Here is a 23,069-nt window from a genome sequence, read left to right on the forward strand (position 1 = left end):
CAACCACAAGCTCTAGAAAAAATGCAAGAACCGAATGCAAAAGAGCAACACGAAACGAGAAAACTCCCCCCATTTTTATAAACACACGAAATTCAAACTACTTCAAGAAGTTGTCGAGCAGGTACATAAAAGAGGCAAAAGCAAATGGCCGCGTCCGGCGCCTAGCTAGTATTCAAGTCTTCTCACCAGCGCGGAGCTAAGTGCTTCCACTGGCTGGGCATAGTCATTGGGGACAGATTCGACGGCCAGCACGGAGCATGGTGCTTCCACTAGGACGTGGGCGGGGGCCCCCATGAGGCCCCAGGGCGGCACTCAGGAGACTCCGGGCGTGTATAGCCCCACTCATTATTACATGAGAGTGTCACGAGCGGAGACCTCCACAGGCCGGAGCCTTGCTTCATGTCGCCCCACGAGGACCCTGCCGTGTGCCACCCCTGACCACCGTTGGGGAGACCGGAAACCAGGACAAGACTAAGAGGCAAGGGGGACGCTGGCGGCGTCCTCGGCGACCGCAGGCCCCCCACCGGGGAGAAGGGCTCGTCGGCGCCTTCCTCGGTGAGGAACCTACCTCCAGGCAGGGTCCTACTCCGCGCAGCGCGAGGAGGGCCCTGCCGCCGGGCTTCCCCCACGCTGCTCCCAACGTCCTTCACGCTCCTGGGGGGGTTCCGTCGTCCTGAGAGTCCTGGTGGCAGCTGCGCCCTGATGCACCTGCGATTCATGGTCAGCGTAAGCATGCCCCTACGGCGTTAGCTGTACCCAGAGGTTGTCGCCATTGGAGATGTTGGCGGGGCTTGGTGGCATCTCGAAGGAGATATCGGCCTCGTGTATGTCTAGTGCCCAGCATGGCGTGGGAGATTGGCTGGGGCCTTCTCCCGGCGCGTGCCTTGGGTCCATCGCGACGGGGACGTAGGCTTCCGGGCTGGTCGCACCAGAAATGCCACCCGGCTGCCTCACGCTCCCGCCTTCTTTAGTCACCCTCCGGTCCTGCCGGCCAGGGGCTGATATTCCAGTGCGGCCCTTGGTGATGTCGCCTGGAGCAGCCCCGCGTCGAGGTAGCATGCTCGGAGTGGCGCGGGCTGCTCCACGGAGCTGGTCGGCGCCGAGAGGCTCTCCAGGGGCCCTGGGAGGGGGTGCGCAGTTGTGTCGGGGATGAGAGCACGCCCCCCCACCGCCTGTGATGTGGGCAGGGTGCAGAATGGCGCTGCCCACCTGCATGCCGCATCCAGTAGCTCGGCGACCCGTTCCAGCAGGGCGTCACACCACTTTCCAGCAGCCTGCACCGTAAGAGCTCTTGGGCCATGATGACCACTGCCCACATGTTTGCCTGTTCCCTGCGCGTGTGTGGAGCCGTTGCTGTAGCGTAGTTCGTGGATCGTGCGGCGGCGCGGCTGCGTCACGGTGCCAGTGGATAAGGTTGCGCCGCGCGCCCCCCACGGCTGGTCGCCCCCGGCGGAGTGCGGGACGCGAGCAGAGCGGAGTGGAGGTCTTCTTCGTGGGCGGGTGCTGCCGAGGAGGCCTGGACGACCTAGTGCTCGATGTGCGTCCTCGGGGCGTCGACCATGGCATCGGTGGAGCGGCGAAGGACTGGTCGATGGAAGAGAAGATCCGACACACCCCTACCTGGCGTGCCAAATGTCGGATTACGGGTTCCGCAAACCCTTGAGAGGTTCAAACTCTAGGGTGCGTGCGGAGATCTCAACCTACCCAGCCTGCCTACTCACGATCCTCCTAAGCCTAGCGTGACAAGATCAAAGAAACAAAGTGACACAACAGTTTATCCTGGTTCAGGCCACCTTGCGGTGTAATACCCTACTCCAGCGTTTTGGTGGATTGCCTCGGAGGGCTGAGAATGAACTAGTACAGTGGATGAACTGGCCTCAGGAGCTGAGGTGTTCTTGAGCTCAAGGGAGCTGGTGTGGTGTGAGCTAGTTCGGCTTGTCTCGCCTCTATGGTGGTGGCTAGTCCTATTTATAGTGGCCTTGGTCCTCTCCCCAAATGTTGACGGGAAGGGATCCCACAATGGCCGGTTTTGAAAGGGGACAAGTAGTACATCTTAGCCCGGCAAAAGTAGTCTTCGCCTGCGAAAAGCCTCTAGTCGTGACGCTGCGGTGGGCTCGTCGATGACCTCCGTCCTGCCGTCCTGGCGGTCTTGGTCTCATTGCACCAGAATGGAAACCTTTGGCTGATTCCTCGGGACTCCGCGTCTGTGGCTTGCCTCCTTTGCGCCGAAGAGGAAACCTGTGCTCTGGGCCTGACTGGCGCCCGCCTGGCCTTGGTCGTCATGGCTCACATCAGCTGAGCCTCATGAGGTATACCTTGCATAGAACTCTCCGCCCCTTGGGAGCCATCCTGATGAGGCCGATCCCCTCGGGGGTCTTGGCGTCGTCCGCATCGCAAGGCTTGGCCCCTTGCGAGGGTCCTGTGTCGTTGACGTTGAAGCTAGGCCGTACCAGGCCGTCGATGGAGCCACGTGGTGGGCCGCAGGTAGGCAGGGCTAGATACCCCCATATCCAGGACACCGACACAGGCAACCCCATGATGACCCACAAGTATAGGGGATCTATCGTAGTCCTTTCCATAAGTAAGAGTGTAGAACCAACGAGGAGCAGAAGGAAATGACAAGCGGTTTTCAGTAAGGTATTCTCTACAAGCACTGAAATTATCTGTAACATATAGTTTTGTGATAAGGTAATTCGTAATGGGTGACAAGTAACAAAAGTAAACAAGATGCAGCAAGGTGGCCCAATCCTTTTTGTAGCAAATGACAAGCCTGGACAAACTTTTATATAAAGGAAAGCGCTCCCGAGGACACATGGGAATTATCGTCAAGCTAGTTTTCATCATGCTCATATGATTCGTGTTCGTTACTTTGATAATTTGATATATGGGTGGACCGGTGCTTGGGTATTGCCCTTCCTTGGACAAGCATCCCACTTATGATTAACACCTCTCGCAAGCATCTGCAACTACGAAAGAAGAATTAAGGTAAACCTAACCATAGCATGAAACATGGATCCAAATCGGCCCCTTACGAAGCAACGCATAAACTAGGGTTTAAGCTTCTGTCACTCTAGCAACCCATCATCTACTTATTACTTCCCAATGCCTTCCTCTAGGCCCGAACAATGGTGAAGTGTCATGTAGTCGACGTTCACATAACACCACTAGAGGAGAGACAACATACATCTCATCAAAATATCGAACGAATACCAAATTCACATGACTACTTATAGCAAGACTTCCCCCATGTCCTCAGGAACAAACATAACTACTCACAAATCATAATCATGTTCATAATCAGAGGGGTATTAATATGCATTAAGGATCTGAACATATAATCTTCCACCGAATAAACCAACTAGCATCAACTACAAGGAGTAATCAACACTACTTTTTTTGACTATAAACAGTAGGGTAAAACCCCACTGCAATTTTTATAAATAAAGAGCAAAGTAACAAGTTGTCATAAAGGCTTGAGATAAGATTATAGAAAGAAATAAAAGAAAGGAAGAAAGGAAAAGAAAAGAAAGAAAGAAGAGAAAAAGGAAAGAACTAGGCTACAAAAGAAAGGAAAAATTACAACAGGGCATCAAGCCAAGCAGTTAATTGTCTCTCATGCTTTTTCTTCATTCTGAACCTTAGAAGCTTGAGTTCCTCTAGGAAGATGAACTTCCATCCTTGGAAAGATGGTGTAATGCTTTTAAAAAATTTATTGTTTCTGGTTATCCAGATGGCCCATGCTCCAAGAATGATGATCTCCATGTAAAAAGGGTAGTTTATTTTGTCCTTGAGATCCTGGAAAGCTTCTAACACTAACAGGTTTGGTGTTCTTGTTGGACAAATAAAGTCCCAGCATTGTTGCACAAAGGGACATCCCCAGAATAGATGATGTAGTGTTTCTTCTTGCTGACATCCTCTAACTGCACAATTGTATGCCTCCAATACAAAGCTCTTTCTTCTAAGTAGATTTCTTGTGTTAACTCTGTCATGTAGCAGTTGCCAGAAGAATACTTTGTGTTTTGGCTGACATGAGCTTTGTCAAATCCAGTTGAAGTGAGGAGGAGTTTGCTTGTGTCCAATTAAACTCTATATGCTTTGATGGATGAGTAGACTTCATTTCCCCAAATGTAACTCCATGTGTCCAAAGAGTCCAAGAATTCAGATTGTCTCATAGAGATGCAAAGTCCTCCATTTGTAAAAATTCCTCATATGACTCTGTTGTCAGTGGTAGATAGAAAAGATCTTGAAGGTATTCTGTCTGCAGCACTTGTTGTATGTTCAACTGTGGATTTATCACAAAGGAGTATAAGTGGTGGAATTTGTGCTTGAGTACTGCCTGATGCCATAGATCATCCCAAAAAAAATGCACTGACACCATCTCCCACATTGCATCCAGCAATAGCTTTGTATTGATCAATGAGAGCTAAATTGGATTTCCACCAAAACGAACCTACCATGTTTTCTCCTGCTAATTTCCCATCACTGTAATAAGTTTCCCAAATCAGGTTGACCCATGGAATGTCATGTCTGTTGAAAAATTTATGTAGATTCTTCATTAGCAGAGTTTTATTATGAGTGTATATATCCAGAATACCTAGACCTCCCTGCTCCTTGGGCCTACACACAGTGTGCCAAGCCACCAATGCAGGTCTGCGGTCTTCCATATCAGGGCCTCTCCAAAGATAGTGCCTTAGGTATTTTATTATCTGTTTCTTTATTGTGATTGGAATATCCAGACAACTCATGAAGAAAACTGACAAAGATGTGAGCACTGATTTGACAAGGAGCAATTTGCCTGCTTGAGTCATGAAGATAGAGATACCTGCCAATCTCTTTGCAATCCTGTTAACAAGAGGTAGACATTGTTCCACAGTTGGTTTGTATATTCCCAATGGAAGGCCAAGGTAAGTGAAGGGGAATTGCCCTCTGGCACATTGAAGTGTATTTGTGAAAAATTCAATCCTGTCCTCGGAAATGTTTAAAGGCACCAGGAATGATTTCCCATAATTCACTTTTAGCCCTGTTGCATAAGCAAAAGTATTGAGTAAGGCCTTTAGACAGAACAACTGCCTTGTATCTGCTTGCATAATCACCAGAGTGTCATCTGCATATTGCACTATTGGGAAATGAGGGTAGGAGTTGACTTGAAATGCTGTAGAGAGTAGATTTAACCTCATTGCTTTGTTAAGAATAGATTGCAACAGGTTAGCATCAAGCACAAATATTAAAGGAGAGTATGGGTCCCCCTGTCTCACTCCTCTTTTGATGTAATTTTTTTCCATGTACTCCATTCAGCAGTACAGAAGATGATGCTGTTGAAAATAGAGCTTTCATCCATGAAATCCATTTGTCACCAAAGCCTTTAGCTTTAAAAATATCAAAGATTGCTTCATGCTCAATTGTATCAAAAGCCTTTTCAAAATCTAGTTTAATTACTAAGATTTCCTCCCTTGACTTATGGCATTGGTGGATATACTCATAAGCCCATCCTAAGCAATCCTGAATCACCCTGTCTTTAAGGAAGCCATATTGATTGATATGCACCATTTGCAGAATAACTCTTTGCAGTCTATTGGCCAGCAATTTTGTAATGATCTTGAGCACTCCATTGAGCAGAGAAATTGGTCTAAAATCATTTGGAGAAAGTGGCACTTCCTTTTAAGGATTAGGGTGATGAAAGATGTGTTGATACTCTCAAGATTTACATTCCCAGCATGAAAAGCCATAATAAGTTCAGTGGCATCTGCTTTGATGATATCCCAACAACTTTTGAGAAACTCATTATTAAAACCATCTGGGCCTGGAGATTTATCTGCTGGCAGATTCTTTACCACATTATCTATTTCTTCCTGGGTAAAAGGTTTTTCAAAATCAATGAATATGTGTGGATCCACTGTGTTTTCATACAAATCATTTAGATCAAAATGCATAGAATGCCCATTGGACTGTCCCAATCTATTCTTAAATGCCTCCCATAAAATTGCTGCCTTTCCTTCATGATCTGTGATTTCAACCTGATCCTCGTTAACCAGCATGGCAATTTTGTTGTGTCTATGATTAATAGAGGCCTTTGTATGAAAGAATTTTGTGTTCTCATCTCCAAACTTCACACTTTAATTTTCCCTCTTTGTTTCCAATAAATCTTCTGATTGTTGAGCATAGTTAATTGTAATTCCTTTAGCATGTTTCTGCAATTTATTTCAAACACTGATAGATCCCTGTATTCCTCAATTAAGTCCCAAAGGAAAATAAAATCATTCAACTCTGCAATCTACTTCTTATGATAAGATAAGTTTTTTGCCCACAGCTTTAGTGCTCTTCTAACATTTTTGAACTTTGCATTTATCTTCTTTGCATAGTCACTGTTGCCCACTGGAATGTTCCATGCAGCCTGAACCACTTGCTTGAAGGATTTGTGGTTTAGCCAATAATTTTCAAACCTGAACACTTTTGACTTTGGAATATTTGTGCTAATTTTGATCATACAAGGAAGGTGATCATAAATTGGTTTAGCCATGGGTAGAGCAATGGAATCTGGGTAGCTGGTCATCCAAGCAGTAGAAGTGAAAAACCAATCCAACTTCTCAAGGAGGGGGCTATCCTGCATGTTACTCCAACTAAACTGTCTGCCCTTTAGAGGTAGTTCAATCAAACCAAGTTCACTAATAGCTTCATTATACATGATCATTTCATTGACATCACCCCCAGGTTTATTTCTATCCTCAGGTTTTCTAATGAAGTTAAAGTCCCCCATGATAATCCAATCCACCTCATTAGGCATCTGAATATTACCAAACCATTCAATGAACTCAATCTTATCTTCATGGTTGCAGGGACCATAGATGTTTGTGAGAATCTAAGACTTGGAGGAAGAGTTACAGGTGAACTGAATGGATAGAGAAAACTTGTTTTGGAACATCAACTCTCCAGTGAATAGGGCACCATTCCAAGCAGCGAGGATGCCACCAGATGCCCCAATGGAAGGTAAGTATTCAAATTTATTAAATCTTTGTGGGCAAACTTTATGTATATATGTTAAATCAAAGGTCTCTCTCTTTGTTTCCTGTAAACACACAATCCTAGTAGCACTTTCTTTAATCAACACTACTAGCAACTCACAGGTACCAATCTGAGGTTTTGAGACAAAGATCGGATACAAGAGATGAACTAGGGTTTGAGAGAAGATGGTGCTGGTGAAGATGTTGATGGAGATTGACTCCCTCCCGATGAGAGGATCGATGGTGATGATGATGGTGATGATTTCCCCCTCCTGGAGGGATGTTTCCCCGGCAGAACAGCTCCTTCGGAGCCCTAGATTGGTTCCGCCAAGGTTCTGCCTCGAGATGGCGACGCTTCGTCCCGAAAGCTTCCTTTTGATTTTTTTCCAGGGCGAAAGACTTCATATAGCAAAAGATGGGCACCGGCGGCCTGCCAGGGGGCCCACGAGACAGGGGCCCACCCAGGGGGGTAGGGCGCGCCCCCACCCTCGTGGCCAAGGTGTGGGCCCCCTCTGGTTGATTCTTTCACCAGTATTTTTAGTAATTCCAAAACGTGCCTCCAAGAACTTTCAGGACTTTTGGAGTTGTGCAAAATAGGTCTCTAATATTTGCTCCTTTTCCAGCCCAGAATTCCAGCTGCCAGTATTCTCCCTCTTCATGTAAACCTTGTAAAATAAGAGAGAAAAGGCATAAGTATTGTGACATAATGTGTAATAATAGCGCATAATGCAATAAATATCAATATCAAAGCATGATGCAAAATGGACGTATCAACTCCCCCTAGAGCTCGCTTGTCCTCAAGCGAAAGCCGAAATCGAAAAATATGTCGACGTGTTTTAGAGATGGAGGTGTCGATAGAATAAAATACAGACATGAGGGCATCATGATCATTCTTGAAACAACAACATATATATATATATTGTCATATGATTTCTTATGCTAAAGTAACAATCTATTCACAGTGTCAAGTATGAATCAGAAACTTCATTAAAAACTAACAAACTATAATCTGGGTCATTTGAGCAATTGTAATTTATCATAACACCGGAAAGAGTCAGTATAAGAGCTTTTCAGCAAGTCCACATACTCAACTATCATTTAGTCTTTCACAATTGCTAACACTCATGCAATACTTATGGGTATGGAGTTTTAATCAGACACAGAGAAAGATAGGGGCCTATAGTGTTGCCTCCCAACCTTTTACCTCAAGGGTAATGTCAACAATAATAGTTTATGAAAACTTACATCCAATTGGATATATATATCAGGATCTTTCCAACACAATGTGCTTGCCAAAGGATAAAATGTAAAAAGGAAAGGTGAAGATCACCATGACTCTTGCATAAAGCATAAGACAAAAAATAAAAGATGGGCCCTTCGCAGAGGGAAGCAGAGGTTGTCATGTGCTTTTATGGTCTGATGCACAAAATCTTAATGCGAAAGAACATCACTTTATGTTGCCACTTGTGATATGGACCTTTATGTAGTCCGTCGCTTTTATTAGATCCCTATCACAAGATCGTATAAAGCTTATTTTCTCCACACTAATAAATCATGCATACTTAAAGAGCAATTTTTATTGCTTGTAACAATGACAACTTACTTGGTGGATCTTACTCAATCCATAGGTAGATATGGTGGACTCTCATGGCAAACTGGGTTTAAGGATATTTGGAAGCACAAGTAGTATCTCTACTTGGTGCAAATAATTTGGCTAGCATGAGGGGGAAAGGCAACCTCAACATGTTGGATGATCCATGACAATATACTTTATTTCGGATATAAGAAAACATAACCCATTACATTGTCTTCCTTGTCCAACATCAACTTTTTAGCATGTCATATTTTAATGAGTGGCCACAAGCATAAAAGATGTCCGAGATAGTATATTTATATGTGAGAACCTCTCTTTATTTATTACTTCCTATTAATTGCAACGATGACCAAAACTATGTTTGTCAACTCTCAACAACTTCTATTCACCATACTCTTTATATGTGAAGTCATTACTCTCCATAAGATCAATATGATCTCGTTATTTCTTTGTATTCTCTCTTTTTTCTTTAATTCCCTCAAGATCATAATAGGATAATCAAGCCCTTGACTCAACACTAATCTTTATTATATATATAGCTCACGGACTCGATTACATAGAAGGATCAAAAAGCAAAACTCAAAACTAAATCATACGAAAACTTTATTCTAACAGATCAAGAGATTACCAAAAGGATCGAACTAAAAAAATGATAAAGATGGGAGTGTGATGGTGATACGATACCGGGGCACCTCCCCCAAGCTTGGTAGTTGCAAAGGGGAGTGCCCATACCCATGTGTTTATGTCTCTTTCTTTGGAGGTGGCGATGGTGATGACGATGACAATTGTGCCCTCAGCTTCTTCATATTGTAATCGAGGAGAGCGATTTCCTCCTATAAATCATCAACCTTCGATTCCAGTTTCAAGATCTTGTCATATAAATCTCCTTTGCTTTTCTGCCAAAAACGAGAAGGAATAGATCGGTTGTTAGACAGTTTAGCCCTCTTAGGGAGACTGGACTTCTTGAACTTCACGTGCATATCCCCAGGTTGAGGTAGAGGGACATCCTCCTCCTCCTGACTTGAATCATTGATCCTCATTAAATGAGCATCTTCCTCATCATCCGTAGTTCGACCACAAGGAGATAGATCCCCATAGGTCTTTGGTTCAGCAATGAGATGTGAGACATAGCTCTCTTCGTCGGAATCCTCAGATGACATCTTGCTCCAAATCTTCTACAAAAATAACTCAAAACAAACACAGAGAATATTTGCGTGGTACGGTGGTCAAAACCTTCAGGAGATTATATAATGAATTTTTACCGACCAAAAGAAGTATCCTGCAAGAAAACGGAGTCCGGAGAGCACATGAGGTGCCCACAAGGCAGGGGCCCGCCTAGGGGGGTAGGGCGCGCCCTCCACCCTCGTGGATGCCTCGTGTCCTTCCCGGACTACTTCTTATTTTCCTATTTTCTTAAATATTCCGAAACGGAGAAAATTTGCTATTAAAACTGTTTTGGAGTCGGTTTACTTACCGTACCACATACTGATACGTCTCCAACGTATCTATAATTTTTTATTGTTCCATGCTATTAAATTACCTGTTTTGGATGTTTATGGGCTTTACTTTACACTTTTATATCATTTTTGGGACTAACCAACTAACCGGAAGCCCAACCCGAATTGCTGTTTTTTTTCCTATTTCAGTGTTTCGAAGAAAAGGAATATCAAACAGAGTCCAAACGGAATGAAACCTTCGGGAGCGATCTTTTTGGAACAAACGCAATCCAAGAGACTTGGAGTGGACGTCAAGAAGTAACCAAGGCGGCCACGAGGGTGCCCAGCGCGCCCTAGGGGGGGCAGGTGTGCCCCCACCCTCATGGGCCCCTTATGGCTCCCCTGACCTACCTCCTTCGCCTATATATATCAACGTACCCCGAAAACATCCAGGAGCACCACGAAAAACTCTTTCTACCGCTGCAACCTTCTATATCCGCGAGATCCCATCTTGGAGCCTTCGCCAGTGCTCCGCCGGAGGGGGAATCGACCATGGAAGGCCTCTACATCATCTCCAAGGCCTCTCCGATGAGTTGTGAGTAGTTTACCACAGACCTTCGGGTCTATAGTTATTAGCTAGATGGCTTCTTCTCTCTCTTTGAATCTAAATACCAAGTTCTCCTCGATCTTCTTGGAGATCTATTTGATGCAACTCTTTTTGCGGTGTGTTTGTCGAGATCCGATGAATTGTGGGTTTTTGATCAAGTTTATCTATGAGAAATAATTGAATCTTCTCTAAATTCTTTTATGTGTGATTGGTTATCTTTGCAAGTCTCTTCGAATTATCAGTTTGGTTTGGCCTACTAGATTGATCTTTCTTGCAATGGGAGAAGTGCTTAGCTTTGGGTTCAATCTTGCGGTGTGCTTTCCCAGTGACAGCAGGGGCAGCAAGGCACGTATTGTATTGTTGCCATCGAGGATAAAAAGATGGGTTTATATCATATTGCTTGAGTTTATCCCTCTACATCATGTCATCTTGCTTAATGCGTTATTGTGTTCTTATGAACTTAATACTCTAGATGCACGCAGGAGTCGGTCGATGTGTGGAGTAATAGTAGTAGATGCAGAATTGTTTCGATCTACTTGTTGCGGATGTGATGCCTATATACATGATCATGCCTAGATAATCTCATAACTATGCACTTTTATATCAATTACTTGACAGTAATTTGTTCACCCACCGTAATACTTATGCTATCTTGAGAGAAGCCACTAGTGAAACCTATGGCCCCCGCGTCAATCTTTTATCATATAAGTTTTCCATCTACTTTTATTTGCATCTTTAATTTCCAATTTATATCATAAAAATACCAAAAATATTTATCTTATCATATTATCTCTATCAGATCTCACTTTTGCAAGTTACCGTGAAGGGATTGACAACCCCTTTATCGCGTTGGTTGCGAGGTTCTTGTTTTGTTTGTGTAGGTGCGTGGGACTTTTGAGGAGCCTCCTACTGGATTGATACCTTGGTTCTCAAAAACTGAGGAAATACTTACGCTACTTTGCTGCATCACCCTTTCCTCTTCAAGGGAAAACCAACGCAGTGCTCAAGAGGTAGCAAGAAGGATTTCTGGCGCCGTTGCCGGGGAGGTATTCGCTCAAGTCAAGACATACCAAGTACCCATCACAAACTCATCTCCCTCGCATTACATTATTTGCCATTTGCCTCTTGTTTTCCTCTCCCCAACTTCACCCTTGCCGTTTTATTCGCCCTCTCTTTCCCGTTCGCCTCTCTCTCTCGCTTGCCTTTTGTGTGCTTGTGTGTTGGATTGCTTGTTACGATGGCGCAAGATAATACCAAATTGTGTGACTTTTCCAATACCAACAATAATGATTTCCTTAGAACTCCGATTGCTCCTCTTAATGATGTTGAATCTTGTGAAATCAATGCTGCTTTGTTGAATCTTGTTATGAAAGATCAATTCTCCGGCCTTCCTAGCGAAGATGCCGCTACTCATCTAAACAACTTTGTTGATTTGTGTGATATGCAAAAGAAGAAAGATAATGTCGTGGAATTATCATGTCAGATGTCCTAGTGAAAGGACTTAGTCATGGAGCCATCGCAACTAGGAAGCTTAAAGGGGTTAATTGGGACAAAGGACACGGGGTTTATACTTGTTCGGCCCCTTACGGTGAAGGTAATAGCCTACGATCCAGTTTTGAGTGGGATTGCTTATGTCTCGATAGCCACTGAGCGAAATTGCTTGACCTAGCTCTCGATCTGATGTTACTTGCCCTGAACCGCCGCCGGGTCATCCCTTTATATACAGAGGCCAATGCCCAGCGGCTCACAGAGTCCCGGCCGGCTCATAAATAGTGTACGGCTCGGTATCTTAACTATTCTTGCCTTACAATACAAGTCATGTACATATGGCGGTTTATCTTTACGGGCCTTAAGTCGCCTCTGGGATTTGGGCCCTGTCGGTGTACTAGAATAGGGGTACCCTAGTACCCCGAACTTGTGCACGGGCAGTTGTAGCACCCCGCGGCAAGGCTTGCCGGGCGACCGCCAAGATCCTCCGTGGTTCCTCTGGAGCCATTCAAGAACAAAGTAGTTAAGCCAAGGAGACAAGGCCCCGGCAAGAGGAGCTTGCCGGGAAGGCCAACCAAGGCATCTCAAGGAACTTGCCGCGACGCGCCACGCGTCCCGGCAAGGCCCGGTGAGCGACAAGCTTCCGGGCGCGACAAGACAACGACCACGGCAAGGCGCTTGCCGCGGCAAATAACCATCCTATACCCGCGCTCCAGCACATCCACCAACGTGTCGCCCTGGGGCCTTCCCAGGCGCGCGTGGCAAGAGGCTGTGCAGCCAGCGGTGCGAGATGGCAAGCGGCGCTGACAAGATTACCGTCGTGGCGAACGGTGGCGTCCCTGACGGTCCTTTCCTGCACTATTTGGGCGACACAGACGGGCATTTAATGCCTTTGTCCCCTGCCGTCAGGGTTAGGTAGGATACACTGTACATGGTAGTTGTACCAACCACAACTGCTTTTACGTTTTTACCCTTGTCTGCGTTGCCACCTGTCGGTGACCCCTTGAGCATATAAAAGGAGGCCCATGTGCAACGTAGAGGGGGTTCGAAGGTTTGGAAGCCAGAGAACACTCGCGTTCGGTCTCGTTAGCGGCTCATGTGTGCCGTAGCACTCGAGCGCTCCCGAGCGAGAACTGTATACAATCAGACAAGCAGCAGTAGGAGTATTATCTCTCCGGAGAGCTCCGAAGCTGGGTAAACTGCTCATGTGCTTCGCCTTGATCCGCTCTTCGTGCAATCTTCGCCCCCCGCCGAACCGAAAGGGGCTCGGTCCGCCGGTCCCGTAGGTGTTCGTGGATCAGTTTCCCCAACATCTTTGGCGCGCCAGGTAGGGGGCGTCGAGGTTGTGTGAATCCAATCCGGCGTTCACACGAGCTAGATCTTCATCTTCTTCATCGACATGCCACCGAAGAAGAAGACTTCGGCGGCAACTGCTCCATCCACGTCGATCCCACCACCACCGGAGCAAACGGGTGGTGGGGAAGGCGCCGGCGGAAGAACGGACATCGTCGAGGAAGCTCACGGCGCCGCCAGGTCCAAGGACAAGGCTGCGCAAACCTCGGCGTCCGTACATGCACCGCGCCCATCTCAGGAGGTGCAGGACCGACAGCGTCATGGTATTCGCAGTACCATACGTTTGTTGGACCAAGATCGAGCTGGTGGATCTCGGGGTGCTCAAGACCAGCATGCGCGCCAACATGGCGGCACGAGCGAGACACGGTCACCCGGACGAGATACTACTCCTTCTAACTTAGTTAGAAGTCCGAGCATATCCCACTCCTCGCACCGCTCGCCACTGCCGCCCACCACTCGAGCAGAAGCTTTGGTGCGAGCTCAACAGCTCCTGGATTACCCTCCAACGACGGACAAGATCGACGAATGGAGGGCCACCATTCAGAGTCTCATCGGGTTCGCCAATGGCGACACTCCGCGGCAGCCGAGTACCTCGCTGCCGTGGCAGGACCGCCAGGCGCGAACCGATGGCGACAAAACCGGTGGGCGTGCAACCGCCGTGCACTCTCCACCCCGAAGACCAAGATCGCCGACTCGCCGGATCCACCTCGACAGCGACTCCACTGCATCGTCGGATCCACGAGCTCGTCGCGATCAGCGCCAAGTTCTTCACGAACGACAGCAAGAAGACGCTCGTACTCGCATCGAGCGCCGAAGAGAAGCGCGGCGTCAATCGGACCAGCGCGCTGGGCCCTCTGTCGACATGCATGCGCCAGGGGAACCAGGCGACTTTCCATACGCGGTAGGTTGCCCTGCGTTCACTCATGAGCTGCGGCAAGTCCAGTGGCCCAGCACGAAGAATTTCAAGCCAGACGTACCAGAGAAGTACGACGGCAAGACGCATCCGTCGGAGTTCCTCAGCATCTACACCATCACGGTGCAAGCTGCCGGGGGACGGGACGACAAGATCCTTGCCAACTACTTCCCGCTGGTGCTCAAGCCCAATGTCAGATCCTGGCTCATGCACTTGCCGGACAACTCCATATCCTCCTGGCCTGACTTGTGCCACCAGTTTGTTGGCGCCTTTACAGGCGGTCACAAGCCTCATGGCCAAGAAAGCGACCTTCATCTGGTCGCCCAGAAGGAAGGAGAGCCCCTACGCAAGTACATTCAGAGATTCAGCCGTGTACAGCACAACATCCCAGATGTCCACCCTACCGCGGTAATCAACGCGTTCCATCAGAACGTGCGAAACCGCAGGATGCGGGAGGAGATGGCGATGTGCAAGATCAGAGACGTCAGTGAGCTATATGCCCTGGACGACAAGTGTGCATGTGCTGAGGAAGGGAGGAAACTCCCCGGAGAGAATACAGGAGCAGGAGGATCTGATAGTGAGGATGCTGCCCCGGCAAAGAAAAACCGGCGGCGGAACAACAGGAAGAAGAGAGGCAAAGAGGTGCTAGTTGTTGAGCAATCCGGCAAGGAAGCCAAAGCTGGTAGCTCCGGCAAGCAGGTTGCCGCAGGCACCAACCACCAGGCTGTGGCGGTCGCCGACAAGCAGGACGGCACCAACAAGCAGTACTGCAAGATCCACCGCACCAAGGGCCATGACCTCCAGAGCTGCAAGAAAGTCGAGCAGCTTGTCGAGCAACAGAAGGCTGAATACGAGCGGCGCGACAAGGAGAAGGGCCAGGAAGGTGCTGGAGGAGCCGGCAAGAAACGCCCCGGCCGAGGACGCCGCGGCAAGGCCAAGTAGTGGCAAGGAGACAGACCTCCCCGCGGCCACGACAAGGATGAAGATGACGACGACGATGAAGATATGGATGATGACGAGACCGACGAGCAGGAGTTCCAGAAAGCCACAGAGGTCCTGTGCGTGGACGGCGGTGCTTCTCTGCATACTTCACACCGCCAGCTCAAGCAGTGGGTGCGGGAAGTTAATGCAGCAGAGCCACCCATCGAGTCACGCAAGCCTCTGAAATGGTCTAGCACGCCTATCATCTTTGATATTGAGGACCACCCTGATCGCATAACTGCGGTCGGGTGCTTGCCGATGTTGGTTTCACCAACTATCTGCAACCTCAAGGTCACTAAGATGCTAGTTGACGGCGGGGCCGGCTTGAACCTGATCTCCTCCGCGGTACTCCAGAAACTCCAGATCCCTAATAGTGAGCTAGAGACCGACACATTCCAAGGAATCAATCCGGGAAGGAGCAAGCCGAAGGGAAGGATCACGTTGCCGGTAACATTTGGCAGTGAGTTAAACTTCAGGACTGAGAGGGTCAATTTTGACGTTGCTGACTTTCCATTGCCTTACAATGGGATACTTGGTCGTCCAGCACTCGCCAAATTCATGGGAGCCTCTCACTACGCATACAACATACTGAAAATGCCAGGCCCGATAAGTGTCATCTCTGTCCCTAGCGACAAGAAGGATGCTCTTATCTGCGCCGACAAGATCTACCGGGAAGCAGCAGCCGCAACAGATCGCAGATCACTTGCCGTTGAAGCTCCCGGGGGAAAGAAGAAGACCAAGTCCGACAGGAGTTCTGATGCTCACTCCGGCAAGCGCACCTCTTCGGAGTGCTGCGCTACCGTCGAGGACGCACCATCGAGCTCCACCGGCAAGTGTAAGAAGGCAATGATAGCTCCACCAGAGACCAAGAAGGTGTCTGCCAAGGAGGACGGCACTGGTGGTACTTTCACCATCAGTGCCACTCTCGACCCTAAATAGGAAAGTGCACTCGTTGCTTTCCTGCGGGCGAACGTCGACGTGTTTGCATGGCAACCTTCTGACATCCCCGGTGTTCCCAGGAAAGTAATTGAGCACCACCTGGCCGTCTGTCCTCATGCGCGGCCCGTCAAGCAGAAAGTCAGGAAACAGGCAGTAGAGCACCAAGAATTTATCGCTGAAGAAATCAAGAAGTTGGAAGCAGCAGGCCTTGTCAGGGGAGTGCTCCATCCCACGTGGTTGGCCAATCCTGTAGTCGTGCGCAAGGCAAACGGGAAATGGAGGCTTTGTATCGACTTTACCAATGTCAATAAAGCTTGTCCCAAAGACCCATTTCCCTTACCGCGCATTGACCAGATTGTTGACTCCACGGCCGGATGTGACTTGCTTTCATTTCTTGATGCATACTCAGGATACCATCAGATCTTCATGGCAGAAGAGGATGAGGAGAAGACTGTATTCATCACCCCATGTGGCACATATTGTTTTGTACGGATGCCTTTTGGTTTAAAGAATGCTGGTTCAACATTTGCAAGAGTAGTCCATGACGCTTTTGAGCCACAAATACACAGAAATGTGGAAGCATACATGGATGACATAGTGGTCAAGAGCAAGGACAAGGCAACTCTGATTCAAGATTTAGACGAAACCTTTACAAATCTGCGCAAGATCAACCTCAAGCTTAACCCCGAGAAGTGTGTGTTTGGAGTCCCCTCCGGCAAGCTTCTCGGGTTTTTCGTGTCCCAGCGAGGAATTGAAGCCAATCCCGACAAGATCAAGGCCATTGAGCAGATTGAAGCACCAAAGCGCGTCAAGGATGTACGAACACTTGCTGGGTGTGTAGCTACTCTTAGCAGGTTTATCTCTAGGTCTGCTGAGCGCGCCCTGCCATTTTTCAAAATATTGAAAAAGGCAGGTCCAATGAAATGGACTCCGGAAGTGGAGGCTGCGCTGCAGGACTTGAAGAGATACCTGTCCTCCACTCCAACACTTGTCGCACCTAAGCCACAAGAAAAGTTGCTACTGTATATAGCGGCAACCAATCAAGTGGTTAGTGCTGCGTTAGTAGCGGAGAGGGAGCCAGATGATGAGCCAGCAACCACGGCAAGTGCATCCAGCGACAAGCAAGGGACTTCGCCGGCAAGCTCTGGTCCCGACAAAGATGGATCTGCGCAGACACGTGAGGAGATGCAGAAGAGAATGGTGCAGCGCCCAGTTTACTTTGTCAGTTCCCTTCTGTAGGGGGCTAGGTCAAGGTTCTCTGGTGTGCAGAAATTGCTTTTCGGCCTTCTCATGGCCTCGAGAAAGCTGCGCCATTACTTCCAAGCACATGAGATCACCGTCGTCACTCGTTTTCCGCTGAAGAGGATACTGCAAAATCCGGAAGCAACAGGCGGAATTCGAGTGGGCACTGGAACTGTCAAGCTTTGGCCTCAAGTTTGAGAGCACCTCCACTATCCAAAGCAGAGCATTGGCAGAATTCATACCAGAGTGGACGCCAACACCAGATGAAGAAATTCCAGAAACGAGCATCCCCGTCAAGGAGGAGAGCAAAGAGTGGCTGATGTACTTTGACGGTGCCTTCTCGCTGCAAGGCGCCGGTGCTGGTGTGCTACTTGTTGCACCCACCGGAGAGCACCTCAAGTACGTAGTCCAGATGCACTTTCCCAAGGAGCAAGCAACGAACAATACTGCAGAGTATGAAGGTTTGCTTGCCGGTCTCAGGATCGCAGCAGACCTTGGGATCAAGAAGCTTATTGTCAGGGGTGACTCACAGCTTGTCGTCCGCCAAGTGAACAAGAATTATCAGAGTCCGTTGATGGAAGCTTACGTTGATGAAGTGAGGAAGCTAGAAGAGCCCTTTGACGGCTTGCAGATGGAACATGTCCCAAGAGCTCAGAATGACATTGCTGATGGCCTGTCGAAGTGCGCCGCACTTAAGTTACCTGTGGAACCAGGGATCTTTGTGCTCAAGCTGACTCAACCATCTGTAACACCATCAACTGGACAGAGCAAGAAGAGGAAGTTGATTTCTGGTGACTATTTTCCGGCAGAGCTCACCGAAGCCGCTGCCAATAAGGTCCCCAAGATCAACACCAGGGATGCTGAGGAGCAGTCTGCTCCGACAAACCCTACGGTTTGTTCCGTTGAAGCAGACGCTCCCGACAAGCTTTGCTCCGGCAAGCTTGCCGAGGAACGTCAAGCTCCGGCTGAGCCACAGGTTCTCGCCGTAGAAGCGGATGTTCCCGCAGCAGCAGATGTGCCTTTAGTCCTTGTTGTCGAGCCGCAAGCTCCAGCATGGGCGCAGCAGATTGTCCATTTCCTTCAGACAGGAGAACTTCCCGAAGATCAAGAAGAAGCGGAAAGAGTAGCCCAGCAGTCAAGTATGTACCAGTTTGTCGAGAACACACTGTACAGAAGAAGACTCAACGGTAAGAAATTGAAGTGTATTCACCGGGAAGACGGACAAAAGCTGTTGGCAGAGATACATGGAGGCATATGTGGTCACCACATTGGCGCAAGAGCACTTGCCGGCAAAGCGTTCCGGCAAGGTTTCTTTTGGCCGACAGCCCTCCAGGATGCAACTGCACAAGTAACCAAGTGTGAAGTGTGCCAGTTCCATTCCAAACAGATACACCAGCCAGCTCAAGCTCTCCATAGGATCCCTTTATCCTGGCCGTTTTCGGTCTGGGGGCTCGACATCCTCGGCCCCTTTCCCCGAGCTGTCGGGGGCTTTGAGTACTTGTACGTTGCAATCGACAAGTTCACAAAGTGGCCGGAAGTGGAATCAGTGAGGAAGGTGACAGCACAGTCAGCAGTCAAGTTCTTCAAGTCGATTGTTTGCCGTTTCGGGATCCCTAACAGGATCATCACCGACAACGGCACGCAATTCACGAGCCGCACCTTCATGCAGTACGTCCAAGATCTTGGCGCCAAGGTCTGCTTCGCTTCTATTGCTCATCCGAGAAGCAACGGTCAAGCAGAGAGGGCAAATGCTGAGGTGCTGCGCGGGCTCAAGACCAGGACTTTCGACAGGCTGCGCAAGTGTGGAAAGAACTAGATTGAGGAGCTGCTGGTGGTTCTTTGGTCGATCAGAACGACGCCAAATCGAGCCACCGGCCAGACACCTTTTGCTCTAGTCTATGGAGCAGAGGCAGTTCTCCCCACGGAACTCGTATACGGGTCACCTCGAGTGCTCACTTATGATGAGCTTGAGCAAGAGCAGCTGCGACAAGATGACGCGCTGCTCCTTGAGGAGGACCGTCTTCAGGCTGCTGTACGAGCTGCTCGATACTAGCAAGCTTTGCGCCGCTACCATAGCCGCAAAGTTAATGCCAGAAGTTTCGAGGAAGGCGACCTTGTTCTTCGGCGTGTTCAGTCCGCCAAGAATTACAACAAGTTGACGCCGAAGTGGGAAGGCCCTTATCGGGTGAAACGAGTCACTAGGCCTGGCGCTGTCCGCCTTGAGACCGAAGATGGCATTCCAGTGAGCAACTCCTGGAACATTGAGCATCTTCGTAAGTTTTACCCGTAGGGCGCGGTTGCCGGAACCCGTTTCAGCAACCACCTTTTGTACAAGTCTTGCCGATGTTGTATGTAATCCTTTGTACAAAGCCGGGCGCAGACCCCGTGCATAAGTAAAGCTCATGTGCCCCGCACATCTTGTCGATTTCATGCTTTTTTCTATTTTTTGCATGCGTTATCTGACACTTTGTGCAACACCTACCCCCGGTAAGCAATAACGAGCCATAAAGCTCCGTATCTTTATTTTCTTTTCTTTCTTTTTCTCAAGGAAAGAAAGATTCCCTCGCACACAAGTTTGCCGGGGGGGGAGGAGAAGATAATGGTGTGGACCAAGCGTCGCTCGAGGAAGTTTCACCTTACCGGGAAGCGAACGACAGAAAAGCTAAGTTGCCAAAATTTGAGCAATCAGTTTTAAATTTTTAAGTTATTCTCCTCGAACGACCGTACTTTGTATGGAAAACCTGTGCGCGGAGGAACCAACTCGTAGCTAGTTGCGCCCTTACTTTGTTTCGAGTCCGCTCAACAATTTAAGTGAGCTGCGACTAGTTCCGACAAGGTTTCTTGTCGGTAGCGGCACCGCCAGCAGGCTGCTGACGTCCCGCACTCAGCGCTCGCGGTTCAAGGTGCCTGCGCCGGCAAGTTCCCTAAAAGCGTAGGGCAAAAACATACAAAGGAAGGAATCAAGTAAAGGAAATAACATAAGCAAATCTCTACCCAAAATACAGTTATATTACAAGATAGCTTGTCGCAAGCTCTAATAGATTGTTCCAATGACATGGCCAGCAGCGACAAGAAAAAGAAAAGATGGGCGGCCTAATCTACGCGATCGCCCTCAACCCTCTTGATCTCGCTCACCTTGTCCACAATGGGTGCGACAAGGGCCTTGAGCGCCTCTAGATCAGCATCCGGCGGCAAGGACCTAAGGACGTTGGTGAGGTTGAGGCCTGGGTTGCGGAAGTCCACCTTCACCAGCACCTTCTGAAGAGCCCCCGCGCAGATCCTGCGCGACTCGTCGGCCAACTGCTTTGGGATCTTCTCCCGGAGTCGCTGGAGGGCCGTCGCCACGCCTTTGAAGAACAAGCTGAGCTTGGCATTGGGTTGGAGGTGCTCGTCGGAGGAGTACCCGAGATCCTCCATCCCCAGCTGCGCCAGCTCCCCGTCGATGGCGGCGGCAAGATCCACAAGACCCTCAGTCCAGTGCTCCACAGTCTCCCTGAAAGCATCGTGGGCGGCAGCAGCATTCGCCAGCAGCGCCTCGTCGGCCTTGATTTTCTCCGACAAGGCCACCTCCTGCTCCCTGGCGCCGTCCAGCGTCTGAGTCAAAGTAGCCAACTTCAACTTGAGATCTACATTGGAATCCTTGGCGGCGCTGAGCTCCTTACTCCTCTCAGCGAGAAGACCCTGCAGCTCACCGTGAGCGGCAGCATCCTTCTCGCGCTCACGCTTGAGCACGGCAAGCTCCTCGCCGCTCGCCTTGAGATCGGCCTCCAGCTGCGCCACCTTCGTCTCCAGCTCCTTCTTGGCGGCCTCGGCAGCTGCGGCAGCATCCTTTGCTTCCTTGAGGGCCCCACCAATTGCTTGCTCGCGCGCGGCAAGCTCCTCCTCGTGGCTGTCAAGGTTGACCTTGCGCTGCGCCAACTCTCCTTCCTGCGCAAATAGATTTTCGGCGACAAGCCGTTGCTTCTCTTCAACTTCAGCCTTCTCGAGGAGGAAGGCTTTCCGCTCCTCAAGAAGTTGCTCCCGCTCCTCCGCCAGGGACCGGAGAGCTTCCTGCCTCAGACCCCGGAGTTCCTCCGCGCGCTTCTCAATATCCACCCCCGCCTTCGTGACAAGCGCCTCTCGGGATGCCAGCTTGGCTTGTCGGGCACGGTAAAGACACAACAGCTTCCGCAGCAGCCGTTCCTCCTCAGGCTCGTCGCTGCTGCTGCTTGGCGCGTCGACTAGCGTCAGCCCAACAGAGGCAAGCACCTCTCCATCCAAAATCTCCCCTTCGACCGGCGCCCTGGAGCTTGATGCCCAAGGGAGCTTGATGCAGATGCCATCGCGGGCCTTCAAGTAGGCGCCGGGCTGGGGCTCTTCGGAGCCTGGCGCTGCAGCAGCGGCGGAGGGATCGGCCGTCGGTGTAGCGCCTGGCACTCCTGCGGCCTCGGGGCTGTCAATACGATCGCCGGACTCCTCGCCAGCTCCTGCGGCGGCAGCTTTGCGGCCTCTTCACCGGCAGCATCATCAGCGCCGGCCTCTTCTTCGGTGGCAGCCACGTCGTCGTTGTTGCCGCGCGCGTTCTCCTCGCCGGCGGCCTCGGTTTCCATTGGATCCGCGGCAGATGGATCTGACTACCGAAGAGGGGAGAAAAGTCAAGCAAATGTTCAAAAAGAAAATCAGAAGAAGAAGAACCCAAGGGAAGTTCTCAAACGAGAGGATTACCTGGATCTGCAGTCGTGGTCTCCGCCACCAAGGGATCACTGGTGCTATCCCTTGCCGGAGAACTGTCCCTTGCCGGGGAATTCTCCCTTGCCGGAGAATGCTCCCTTGCCGGGGAATCCTCCCTTGGCGGTGTAGTCGAAGCGGATGGCATTTCGGGAGCGGCTTCCGGGCCCTCCTGGTGAGGCTGCTCTGCTCCTACACAAAACAACAGTCAGATATCAGTAAAGAAAAAGCACCAATGCGCGCCTGAAAGTAGGAAGTAAGTTATACACTTACGCTGGGGGCTGCGCTGGGGGCTATTTTGGTGAATAGTTGTCGGGTCCGGCAAGGTGGTCTGAGGCGCGTCCCCTGTCGCCGCGGTGGGTTCATCCTCAATGACGATCACCGGGACCTTGGCTCTCTTCGCCGCTCTCTGGGCCAGAGTCCTGAAGAGGGATGAGTTCGGAGTAAAGCAAATCAGATACGAGACACACATCAAGAATTGAAGAATTACAAGTACAGTGAAGGATCTTACTCTTCTTCTTCGTCGTCGGAGCTGAGCGCGGAGAGATCGAAGTCCGGCTCGCCTCCGGAGCGACGCGGCGGAGGAGTGGGTTCCCTTGTCCGCTTGACAGGAGCAGGCGTGGTGGACCGGGAAGACCCCGCTCCGGTTGCCGCAGCAGCGCGAGGTGCTCCTGCGCAACAGTGCTTGCCGCGGTCGAGCGCGTCGCGCGGTGCGGCGGCTGTTAACCCGTCTGCCGCCACGCTATGTCCCCGGCCTTGCAAGGACGCCTTCTTGCTGGAGCTGGGGGCTCCGCTTGCGGCGAGCTGGCTG

The sequence above is a fragment of the Triticum aestivum genome, chromosome 3B (assembly GCF_018294505.1).
Source record: "Triticum aestivum cultivar Chinese Spring chromosome 3B, IWGSC CS RefSeq v2.1, whole genome shotgun sequence".
NCBI classification, from domain to species: domain Eukaryota; kingdom Viridiplantae; phylum Streptophyta; class Magnoliopsida; order Poales; family Poaceae; genus Triticum; species Triticum aestivum.